A 13,597-nucleotide genomic window follows, 5' to 3' on the forward strand; every position below is an offset into this window, starting at 1 on the left:
CTTCGAAATCATTTCGGAAAAGGCTAGGAAAGCAACAGATAGGGAATCTGCCACCTGGGCGACTGCCCTAAATGCAGATCAGTATTGATTGATTGATTGATTGATTGAACTCATACATACAGTGTGTTACGTACCAGATATATCAGAAAATGTATGAACCAGAGGAATGGCATGCTAAAGAAGAAAGTTATCTTACACCCCAGCTACTTCCCACCAATATACAGGCAGGCTGTTACAGTCGGTACGACCAAGCGAGTTGGCCGTGTGGTTAGGGGCGCGCAGCTGTGAGATTGCATCCGGGAGATAGTGGATTCGAACCCCATTGCCGGCAACCCTGAAGATGGTATTCGGGAGATGATGGGTTCGAGCCCCACTGTCGGCAGCCCTGACGATGGTTCTCCGTGGTTTCCCATTTTCACTCCAGGCAAATGCCGGGACTGTACCTCAATTAAAGCCACGGCCGCTTCCTTCCACTTCCTAGACCTTTCCTATCCCATCGTCGCATAAGACCTATCTGTGTCGGTGCGACGTAAAACAACTAGCATAGAAAAAAAAAAACATTGAATGACAAGCGCGTAGTGTGAACTTTATACGGGAGGAATGAACAAGCATTTTCACAGGAATTTATGACGTCGCTGTTTTTGCGCGAAACTACACTCCTTCTTTAACTTTTTTTAATGCTATTTGTTCGGGGCGTCGACCTATGAAGATCCTTTGCCCCTATTTGCACCATATATGAGGAATCCTGCGTGTATTATGTAAATGGCGGTAGGGTAAAGTGTTGAAAGCGAGGAAAGGAACGTTAAGGATGACACAAACACCCAGTCCCCAGGCCAGAGATATTAATAATTTACAATTAAAAACTGATCTGGCCGGGAATCGAACCCGGGACCGCCGGGTGACAGGCGGACGCGTTGCCACCTACACCGCAAGACCAATGGTTAGGAGTCATTTGTGCCATGTTTTACAGAGCAACATTTACAGATTTGAACCGCTTGAACTCCTCCCTCCGCTCGTAAATAATCATCCCTTACTTCTGCCACGTCTTTCACGTGTTTTACATATGTCCAGAAATTAAAAACGAATTCAAATTTAACTTGAAATTACTGTATTCTAGCGCCAATATAATGGGAATATTTCCATAATAATGATAATAATAATGAACGAACCACTGTGTAAGTTCTGCACAGGTAGGGCCTGTACTTTTCTGAGGAACAACTGAACCTATTAAGATATATTGTTTGTTGTATCTACAGGGTTTATACTTACAGGTATATGGGCTATGTATTATATGTCGATATAATTGCATTTTTTTGATAACAAATGAGAGGATGCATTAATTATTCTGAATGACTATACGTTCTTTGTTAAGGGGTATTGTATGGAATATCGGTGATATAGATCAATTTTTGTTTATGTAGGTAACGATTTTTATAGGGCGCCTACATTCATGGACATAAGTTTGAAATTACAGCCCACTATGTCCTTACACTCGGAGCTACTGTTGCGAATAGAGCTGGGAACGGAGCAGTTGCTCCTATGATTGCAATCGATAGTGCGATTGAGCGCTCTCTCCGGTATTCTCCGGTAGTAAACTGTTGCTGGGAAACCAATCGGTGCTTCGGCACGCGAGCGGAGGGCGAGCGGAGGACGGAGCAACAGTACTGAATGTGTGCCTCGCTTGCCGTTCCATCCGTGGTGCGCAACGGATGTGCTAGCGACATAGTAAATACTGCTTTATAAGTATGACGAAGGAGAATATAGGAAATATATACATTCTCATTTATCGTTCGTGTTTCATTTGTCGATTACTTTTGTAAAAATTTGCTTTACGTCATGCCGTCTTATGACGACGATGTGATAGGAACGGCTAAGGAGAGTAATTTCTAGGCGTGAAAATGGAAAACGACGTAAAACCATCTTCAGAGCTGCCGACAGTGGGGTTCGAACCCATTTTCATCCGGAAGATAGTGGGATCGAATCCCACTGTCGGCAGCCTTGAAGATGGTTTTCCGTGGTTTCCCACTTCTCCTCCAGGAAAATACCGGGATGGTACCTAACTGAAGGCCACGGCCGCTTCGTTCCCCCTCCCAAACCTTCCCTATCCCATCGTCGCCATAAGACTTATCTGTGTCGGTGCGACATAAAACAAAACCCAAAGTCTCACGCTCCAGGACACTGTCCTTGAGGCGGTATAGGTGGGATCCCTCTCTGCGTCCGAGGGAACACCCAACCCTGGAGGGTAAATTGATGGAAGGATTATTATTATTATTATTATTATTATTATTATTATTATTATTATTATTATTATTATTATTATTATTATTATTGTACTCCCATAACCACTTCTCTGGTTTTTTGTGACGTTAAGGTGCCGACATTTTGTCCCACAGGAGTTCTTTCATGTGCCGGTACAGTAGCGGCGATTAGGGGGGCGAGAGGGGACAGTCGCCCCCCTACTTTGTGGAGAAAACTTTGCATTTGTATTCCATTTTAGCTGGATGAAACAAGGTATTGTAGAAATTATTAAAACAAGCAATTTCTACAAGCCCTGTTGTCTTATCAGCTAATTATTTGCTTTAATTAATAACGAAATTGCGAGTACTGTAGTGGAGACTTTGTATGTGCTGTGAGGAAGGGTACGCGTGCATTCGTTAGTCTGGCAGTCTATTTAGTGTCAGTTAGTTTTTTTTTTTTTTAGTTTGTAGTCAAATACTAAATGATTTTAATTATATAATCACGCCGTACGTCTATTTAATTGTAATACATGTGTAATATTGTTCCTCTCGTGAAAGTTTTATTGTATAGTATTGAATCAAAATCTCAAATAAATATTACCAACACAGGTAAGTTGGTAGGCTGAGAATCTTTACCTGTCTGTCGAAATTCCATTTAGTAGCTTTTTCTTCAGTTTTAATGTATAACGTTTATCCCCGCCCCCGCTATATCCCACAAACTGGGGTACTTTGTTGTCTTTACATTTTTCCCCCCTACTTCTAATTCCCAATCGCCGCTACTGCCGGTACACCTGACAACCTTCAGGTACCGCCGAGCAAAGTCGGAATTGAAACCGCAAGCTTGAGCTCAGAAGGCCAGCGCTCTACCGTCTGAACTACTCAGCCCGGTACAGCATATAACCAGTTTCAATCAGTTCGCACTCTTCAGTAAAAATTGAAATGGCGTATGACTTTTAGTGCCGAGAGTGTCTGAGGACAAGTTCGGCTCACTAGATACAGGTCCTTTGATTTGACGTCTTTAGGCGATCTGCGCGTTGTGAAGTGGATGAAATGATGATGAAGACGACACATACACCCAGTTCCAGCGCCAGCGAAATTAGCCAATTAAGGTTAAAATTCCCGAACCTGCCAGGAATCGAACCCGGAACCCCTGTGACCAAAGGCCAGCACGCTAACCATTTAGCCATGGAGCCGGATGTACTGTTCCGTAATAAATGAGCTACGAGTATAATTAATGTAAGAACATCGTATATAATACTAGCTGATGTACCCGTGCTTCGCTACGGGATTCTCAGAAAGACTGACTTTGTGGTTTTCCTAACCTGAAATCAACATAGGTCATTACAAAAAAGTAAGTATGAATGTAGCGATTAAAAGCAATGCTATCATATAAAATACTTGATCAAATGGAAAGCCGCACGTTTTATCACTTTTAACGAATAGTGCTGCGGTTAGATTGCGGTGCCAATCTAATAGTCCAAAGTTCCAGAGCTGGGATGACCAGGCCGCAGATTGCCATGAACACTCATCTGCCATTATTCCGCTAAATATGCACACTGTTCATTCCAATCAGTGCCTCAGAGTAGGGATTGAATAGCCCGAATGCTATGATGATCCAGTGTGTTACGTACCAGTAGTATCAGAAAATTTAAAAACCAGGGGAATGGCATGCTAAAGAAGAAAGTTATCTAACTCCCCAGCTACTTCCCATCAGTATTCAGACAGGCTGTTACACTCTGTACGACTGGGCGAGTTGACCGTGTGGTTAGCGGTGCGCAGCTGTGAGCTTGCATCCGAGAGATAGTGGATTCGAATCCCATTGTCGGCAGCGCTGAAGATAGTATTCCGTGGTTTACCACTTTCACACCAGTCAAATGCTGGGCCTGTACCTTAATTAAGGCCTAAGGCACTCCTAGCCCTTTCCTATCCCATCGTCGCCATAAAACCTATCTATGTCGGTGCAACGTAAATCAAATAAAAATTACTCTGTACACAGCAGTAATCCCATCTACTGGAGATGAGGGGCAACAGAAGACAACAAAGCATATCACGACAAACAATGATCAAAGTTATGAGATTTCTATATTGTAGGCCTTCACATTTAGTTTTCTTTTGACTCTGTGATTTGTAAAATATTTTATACCATAAACTGTAGTTTCTTATTCTCTGACTTTACATACCGATTTTCATTAAATACTGTTTACCCATTTTCTCGTTACTCGGCGCTGATATGGACTTAGTAACAAAAATCCAAATTCATGAATATCTTTGTGATCATAGCCAGTACGGTAACAATGTATAAGACATGAATAATATGAAATTTAATACTATATAACCTTAGTTATGTAGCATTCATCGATTACACCTCTAATAAGAAATATTTGAGAATTACATTTTAGGCCGTCCCCTAAACTACCATTTCACTCAGCGTGAATAAAACAATTTACAGCCTACACTATAGCGACTTATTTCCTGACTTTGCATACCGATTTTCATCTAGATAAGACTACTAATAACAATATTTGAGAATTAAATTTTAAGCCTTCCCCTAAACTACCATTTTTCTCATCGTGAATACAATTATTGATAGCCAAGATTGTAGCAACTTATTCCCCAACTTTGCATACCCATTTTCTTTAAAATACGACCACTAATAACATAAATAGTTGAGAATTCAATTTTAGGCCTTCCCCTAAACTACCATTTCACTCAGCGTGAGCAAAATGATTTATAGCCTAGATTGTAGAGGCTCATCCCCCGACTTCACATACCGATTTTCATTAAATTCTCTTCAACCGTTTTCTCGTGATGCGTGTACAGACAGACAGACAGACAGACAGACAGACAGACAGACAGACAGACAGACAGACAGACAGACAGACAGACAGACAGACAGACAGACAGACAGACAGACAGACAGACAGACAGACAGACAGACAGACAGACAGACAGACAGACATTACGGAAAAGTAAAAAATGCATTTTCTTGTTACTATGGACATGACCGATACAGGAATACCATTATTTTCAAATTCTGAGCAATGTACAGACAAAACTCTTATTTTATATATATAGATAGAAGATAGATATGTTTACATGCAATGGAATATAATGACCACTTAAACTATTTTACTACCAGTATTAATAATATTGTTAACGCATTTGCAACAGTATAATATATGCCAATATTCAATCTACAGTATTCTATCCACCTGCACCTATTGCAAACTGAACGTCAGCAGATCAAAATCTGTTATTCATAACGTAAGAAATAATGCGGCTATCTTGAAACGACTACATCATTTGAATGACAAACGTAGGGGAACACATGCATCTGTGGAATTAGTTCTGAAATCTAAATTGTAATTCCTCCTAAGATCACCGTTGCAACATTGCCCACATCAAAGCATTTGAATTTTCCGCCAGTGAATTCAATCGGAGGACTACCGGAGGTCTCCGGAGGAGCGCTGTAATCGTATTATCCGATTCAATCAACAGGAGGTCCGCCTCCTCTTCACAGCGCTAACTTCGACAGAACCGGGATAATCTAGCTGACTACCGTGATAGGGAAACGGGGTGGCACTAGGGAGCGGTGATAAGGGAACAGGGAACTGGAAATCAAGTAGGGATGACATAAAATTGTTCGTGTTGAACTGTAGAAGTATTGTGAAGAAAGGAATAGAATTGAGTAATTTAATAGATATATATTTACCAGATATTGTAATAGGAGTTGAATCATGGCTGAGAAATGATATAATGGATGCAGAAATTTTCTCACGGAACTGGAGTGTGTATCGTAAAGATAGGATAGGAATGGTGGGAGGGGGAGTATTCATTCTGGTGAAAGAAGAATTTGTAAGCTACGAAAAAGTTAAAGATGAGACACATGAAATTCTAGGTGTAAGGTTCATTTTTAAAGATAATAGGCAACTGGATATATTTGGAGTGTACAGACCGTGAAAGGGTACAATTGACACGGATTCAGAATTATTTGATAAGATAATTAGCTACGTAGGAAACGACATGGAAAGAAATGTGATTGTAGCGGGAGATCTGAATTTACCATATGTAAATTGGGAAGGAAATGCGAACGACAGGAAGCATAACCAACAAATGGCAAATAAGTTAATATGGGAAGGACAGTTGATTCAGAAAGTGATGGAACCAACCCGAGGGAAAAATATCCTGGATGTGGTGCTGATAAAACCAAATGAGCTCTATAGAGAAACGGAAGTAATAGGTGGTATTAGCATGGGCGCCCGCAAGGGGGGGGGTCATTTGCCCCCCCCCTGGAATTCTAAAGATATTGATGTTCAATTGTTTAATATCATACCAGATTATTTCATAAACTGAAATTACTGACAGTCATCTAGCATATGTTATAACTGGAAGTTTCTGTAAACAATTTAATGTTGCTGACGTTATATTGGTTTTATATTCAAGAAAATTGTTAATGTGTCCCCCCCCTCCCAGTGGAAAAGATCCTGCGGGCGCCCATGGTTATTAGTGATCATGAAGCTGTTTTTGTCGTGGTTAAAAACAAATGTGATAGAAAGGAAGGTCTTAAAAGTAGGACTATTAGGCAGTACCATATGGCTGATAAAGCAGGCATGAGGCAGTTTCTAAAAAGTAACTATGATCGGTGGAAAACGGTAAATAAAAATGTAAACAGACTCTGGGATGGGTTTAAAGAAATTGTTGAGGAAAGCGAAAACAGGTTTGTACCTTTAAGGGAGGTAAGGAATGGTAAAGACCCACCTTATTATAATAGAGAAAAAAGAGACTAAGAAGGAGGTGCAGACTGGAAAGAAATAGAGTTAGAAATGGCTGTGGAAGTAAGGAGAAATTGAAGGAACTTACTAGAAAATTGAATCTAGCAAAGAAGGCAGCTAAGGATAACATGATGGCAAGCATAATTGGCAGTCATGCAAATTTTAGTGAAGAATGGAAGGGTATGTATAGGTATTTTAAGGCAGAAACTAGCTCCAAGAAGGACATTCCAGGAATAATTAATGAACAAGGGGAGTGTATATGTGAAGATTTTCAAAAGGCAGAAGTATTCAGTCAGCTGTATGTAAAGATTGTTGGTTACAAGGATAATGTCCAGGTAGAGGAGAAGACTAAGGCTAAAGAAGTATTAAAATTTACATATGATAACAATGACATTTACAATAAGATACAAAAGTTGAAAACTAGAAAAGCGGCTGGAATTGACCAGATTTCTGGGGATATACTAAAGACAATGGGTTGGGATATAGTACCATATCTGAAGTACTTATTTGATTATTGTTTGTTCGGAGGAGCTGTACCAGATGAATGGAGAGGTGCTATAGTAGCCCCTGTGTATAAAGGAAAGGGTGATAGACATAAAGCTGAAAATTACAGTTTGACGTGCATTGTATGTAAGCTTTGGGAAGACATTCTTTCTGATTATATTAGACATGTTGTGAAATCAATAACTGGTTCGATAGAAGGCAGTTCGGTTTTAGGAAAGGTTATTCCACTGAAGCTCAACTTGTAGGATTCCAGCAAAATGTAGCAGATATGTTGGATTCAGGAGGTCAAATGGACTGTATCGCGATTGACCTGTCTAAAGCATTTGATAGGGTGGATCATGGGAGAATACTAGCAAAAATGAGTGCAATTGGACTAGACAAAAGCGTGACTGAATGGGTTGCTATATTTCTAGAAAATAGATATCAGAGAATTAGAGTAGGTGAAGCTTTATCTGACCCTGTAATAATTAAGAGAGGAATTCCTCAAGGCAGTATTATCGGACCTTTATGTTTTCTTATACCAGGTGGCTCACGGACGCCGTACTTTCTACTTATAAATGTCCCGCATGCATAAGTGATGTGTGGGGTGCTTACCAACTGATTTTAACAGGGAAACTACTGCCAGCGGGCAGGTTACCTCAGAATATGAAGAGATAAGAAACAGAGTTACACTCGCAACATGTTACTCGAATGCACTGCTTGCATTAGTAAACATCGTTTTCGACCACATAGTTCTAGGCTGATGTATGCTACAGCCGCACTATATTTGCTGTCTGCATATCGGCAGTAGCTAGTTTGATCAGCAGCGGTGAATACACAGACATTATTTTAATCTGGACAATCTAGTCGGAATGCAACAGAAGCTCCAAACAGACGTATGCCTTCTACATACGTACTTCACAGAACAGTATTAGTTTTTGTTTCATGCATGCAACTCTTTCATTGAGTGGAATGTCTACACGTGTCTTCAGTGGTGTCGACAATGGGATTCGAAACCACTATCTCCCGAGTGCAAGCTCACAACTGCGCGCCCGTAACCCCACGGCCAGATCGCCCTATACAATTATATATCTAGATGTACGGCATGATTATGCAATTAATTATCATTTAGTATTTGAATACATACTAAGAAACTAACAGACAATAAAGAGACTGCCAGACTGACGAATGCGCGCGGCAAGCGGGTGAATTATAACTCCGTGGCCACTACCTCGGCAAAAATTTGTACCCCTACTACCCTTCCTCACAGCACATGCAACGTCTCCACTACTTGCCGTAGCGCTATACAATAAAGGAAAGAATTAGCGTATAAGACAACAAGGCTTGTACAAATAGCTTTTTAAAAATAATTCCTAGTTCCAGCTTGCTAAAATGGAATAAATGTCATATTTACTCTACAAAGTGACGGGGGGAGCGACTGTCCCTCCTCACTCCACCCCCTAACCGCCGCTACTGTTTGTAGATACGCCAAAGATGCAGTAAATGAAATCTAATAACTTATTAATTTAGACACGTGTAGACACTCAACTCGATAAAAGAGAAGATTGCATGGAACAAAACCGAATACTGTTCGGCGAAATATGTGTGTAGAAGGCGTACGTCTGTTTGGAGCGTCTGTTGCATTCCGACCAGGTTGTCCAGCTTAAAATAATGTCTATGTATTCATCGCTGCTGATCACACTAGCCATTGCCGATATGCAGACAGCAAATATAGTGCGGCTGTACCATACACCAGCCTAGAACTATGCGGTCGAAAACGATGTTAACGAATGCAAGGGATGTATTCGACTAGCAGCGCTGAGTAACATGCTGCGAGTGTGACTCTGTTTCTTATCTCCTCACATTCTGACGTAACCTGCCCGCTGGCAGTAGTTCCCCTGTTAAAATCAGTTAGTATACACCCCACACATCACTTATGCATGCGGGACATTTATAAGTAGAAAGTACAGCGTCCGTGAGCCACCTGGTATATATAAATGATATGAGTAAAGGAGTGGAATCAGAGGTAAGGCTTTTTGCGGATGATGTAATAAATAAGTTACAAGACTGTGAACAACTGCAACGTGACCTCGAAAATGTTGTGAGATGGACAGCAGGCAATGGTATGTTGATAAACGGGGTTAAAAGTCAGGTTGTGAGTTTCACAAATAGGAAAAGTCCTCTCAGTTTTAATTACTGCGTTGATGGGGTGAAAGTTCCTTTTGGGGATCATTGTAAGTATCTAGGGGTTAACATAAGGGGTAATCACATAAATGGGATTGTAAATAAAGGGTACAGATCTCTGCACATGATTATGAGGGTGTTTAGGGGTTGTAGTAAGGATGTAAAGGAGAGGGCATATAAGTCTCTGGTAAGACCCCAACTGGAGTATGGTTCCAGTGTATGGGACCCTCACCAGGATTACTTGATTCAAGAACTGGAAAAAATCCAAAGAAAAGCAGCTCGATTTGTTCTGGGTGATTTCCGACAAAAGAGTAGCGTTACAAAAATGTTGCAAAGTTTGGGCTGGGAAGATTTGGGAGAAAGGAGACAAGCTGCTCGTTTAAATGGTATGTTCCGAGCTGTCAGAGGAGAGATGGCGTGGGAGGACATCAGTAGACGAATAAGTTTGAGTGGTGTCTTTAAAAGTAGGAAGGATCAAAATATGGAGATAAAGTTGGAATTCAAGAGGACAAACTAGGGCAAATATTCATTTATAGGAAGGCGAGTTAGGGATTGGGATAACTTACCAAGGGATATGTTCAATACATTTCCAATTTCTTTGAAATTATTTAGGAAAAGGCTAGGAAAACAACAGATAGGGAATCTGCCACCTGGGCGACTGCCCTAAATGCAGATCAGGATTGATTGATTGATTGATTGATTGATTGATTGATTGATTGATTGATTGATTGATTGATTGATTGATTGATTGATTGATCGATTGATTGTAACGTGTGTTTGTGGCTGAGTGCCACGAGGGAGAAACTGTATCGGGTTACGCGAAACAGTGAAGGAAACACTGTGTACAGCATAGTTAGCAGGTTGCTAGTGCAAAGACTTGGGCTGCAACAACACGAACATCGAACTGTTTGACAGGAGGGCCCAGTGTCATAGCGAGCCTATCCTATCAGTAAACATAACCTTGTAGACAGAACTCTTTGGGAGATAGACTATTCTGCTCGAGACTATTCTGTTCGACGACAGAGTTTGAGGATGTTGTGTTCGAATCCAGGAGTTACACATCCATGTGAACTAAATATCGCACCACTCAACGCGGCTACGGCATCGTTGGTGCAGATAAGTCGTCAAGAGAGAGAAGTCGATGCAGAAGATTGAAGAAATCTTCAATCAAAAGCTAAGTAACCACCAAGTGTGTATGGTACGATATTATTGTATTATAGAATGCAATTGAACTGGATAGTCAAGGACTTTGAGAGAGACTATCTAACCAAGTGTATATGTACGAAGAGTTTCATGTTTCTTAATTGTATAATATGTAAATGTATTATGTGTGCCTATCTATTTAATCAGGTGAAGGGGGAAGTGTGTGTGTGTAAAGACGATCTTATTATTTTAAGATTAAGCTCGCGAAAATCCGAACACAAGCCCCCAGCCTGCCGAATCCTTAGTATCACGACACCCGTCATCTTGGGTTCTCGACAGAGAGCGCCATTTTTTCGGCATTTGCCAAGTGGTAATCCGGCAGAGCCGCGTCGTCTTCAACACGTGTGGCATCTACACTTGCACGTCGGTCAACGTTTAGTGGCGATGCCCTAAAACTACTTTCTAGAACAGTTAAGCCCGTGCGGTATACGTAAACTTCATAATCGGCAATTTGTTTAACGGAATTTTATATAAATTATTGTAAATAAATCTTCGAAGTGCATAAGGGATATTACGAGATATAAATCTATACGTGTCTCAGAGATCGCGTATGAATACATAAATGGATGAGCATAAAAAGTGTGACATATGATGTCGAGTTTTAGGCATAAGTCGGGGTGAATTAATGAAACGACGCTCATGTTTCGAATGGCCATGTATTTCCCTGCAGTTTGATACCTTATTCAAGTGATTTACATGAAATTTGAGAACGTTTTTATGAAGATCGCGTCATGCGTACTGGCCGAACATCAAGGTTTGGCTTACAGGGCACGCTATCATGCCATGACACATACTGTACATATCTTAGACGTGGTGAAACGAGGACATCTCTGGTCGCTCCATTTTACAGTACAGAAGCCGAATCTGCGTACAGCAGAGTTTATGAGGACGAGTTTGGCAGTCACAGCGAGCAGACGTACGTGCTTCCCGCTGAGTCAGTCTCCTCGCCAGGCGATCTGTTCTTTCCAAGTACTAGTCAGGCATCTGTACTTATTGGTACACTTTCGAAAGAGCTTTGTCTGAGCTACAGCACTTCTCAGTGCTCGCTTTCTCTTTCACGAGTTTTATTACAAGAGGATCAGGATGGACCAACTATCCATTCCAGCGAGACCGATCGACTACGACTGCAGATCAGCCACAGAGAAACTCCAAGCGAGGCTGTGCTTGGAGCTCGCCCCCGACCTTACAATCCAGGCGCTGATAGTGTACAACCGGTGGGGGAGACGATTGTCATAATCGACCTCCTGACTGCGATTGCGGAGTTCCTCGAAGAGGAGCCGATCATCCAGCTCATCGGCGAGGTGATCCCTGGCTGGGCGGTTCAACACTTCCAGGTTGTCCGTCTACCAGGACTCAGGGAGCAGCTCGACGACACAGGCAGCCAGGAGGCAGCCACCTAGACGGAGCCGAGGACCGAGGACGACGACGGAGCTCCAGAGCGCCCTGCCGGCGTGACCCCACTTGGATTGCTGTACTTCACGTAGTACACGCAGACCAACAAGGCCACCAAGGAGGAACGACGACCACCTGCAAGGGCGAAGTGGACGTAGACCCAGGCCTACCAGGAAGGGCCTGTTACCCGGACGCAATCCAGGAAAGCGCCCCTAACGGCGGACGGTAGCACAGCAGTGGAGGAGGACGCACCCTCGCGATCGGAGGCTGCTATCCAGACCCAGCCTGCCAGCGTGTATGTCGAGTTGCAGACATCGATTAGCGCCCCACCGGACAGGGAACGCAATCAAGTGCCTGCAACGACCGACACCGTCGCCAGCCAGGAGGAGGGAGAAACCGGCGCTGCAGCGGGGCCACTGCTACCCCAGGGTCACCAGGCCCGGAGGAGGACCACCAGGACAAGACCTATTCCCCAGCCGAGAAGAGACCACCCCAATCAGGAAACAGGCGCCACCCCCGCACCAGGAAGAAGAGGACGTCACCGGCCCAAAAGGAGAGGGCCACCCAGCCGCAGCCCAGAACTGCTGCCAGGACAGCAGTCGACCGAGGAGCCAATCAGGAGAGGACCTCAGTGGGTAGCGGCAATCAGGTGAGATTGAAACGTCCTCCTCAGCAGCTCTTAGAGTGTTTCCGCTGCTTGAGGTGGGGCCACCTGCAGGAGAGGTGTGGGCTCTTAGTGAGGTACAACCGTTGTGGGGGTGATCACCACTACACGGCCTGCACAGCACTTAAAGAGGCGCCGGTGTGCGACAACTGCGCAGGGAGCCACCCGGCCTCTCATCGCAGTTGCCCTGTTTACAGGGACATGGCGTGGGCAGAGAGAAAGGAGGCCCGATGTCATGACCCACCTCCATCCAGGAGGCCTCCGCCCAGGTGGCTTCGCCTCATTCTCCGGGATCGGAGACTGGGTACGAGGGACCCCAAGGAGGTGGTGCTGTGCGGCGGGCCCTAGTGGTACTTGACGCATGGCTCCACAACCGGCAAGGCCCGCGCTAGTTACGGCAGTGCCCAGACGGACTGATCCTCTGACAACTGGAATGGCGAGATTATGATTCATGGCTGGTGCATGATACCTCTTCTCAACTAACACAAACACCTGGACCTATCCAAAAACCACATCCTTGCACGCGCTATCAAAATTTGCCCGGTTTTACATGTAGGCACTTTTCTGTCTATATGGTTTTCCCAAGCCCTTAATGCCACATCTTAACACCACCTTACCAACACAAACCTTGCCTGGTGACGCGTCTGACGGGCAAACAGGCA

This window comes from Anabrus simplex, chromosome 1, assembly GCF_040414725.1.
Source record: "Anabrus simplex isolate iqAnaSimp1 chromosome 1, ASM4041472v1, whole genome shotgun sequence".
In the NCBI taxonomy this organism is placed as follows: domain Eukaryota; kingdom Metazoa; phylum Arthropoda; class Insecta; order Orthoptera; family Tettigoniidae; genus Anabrus; species Anabrus simplex.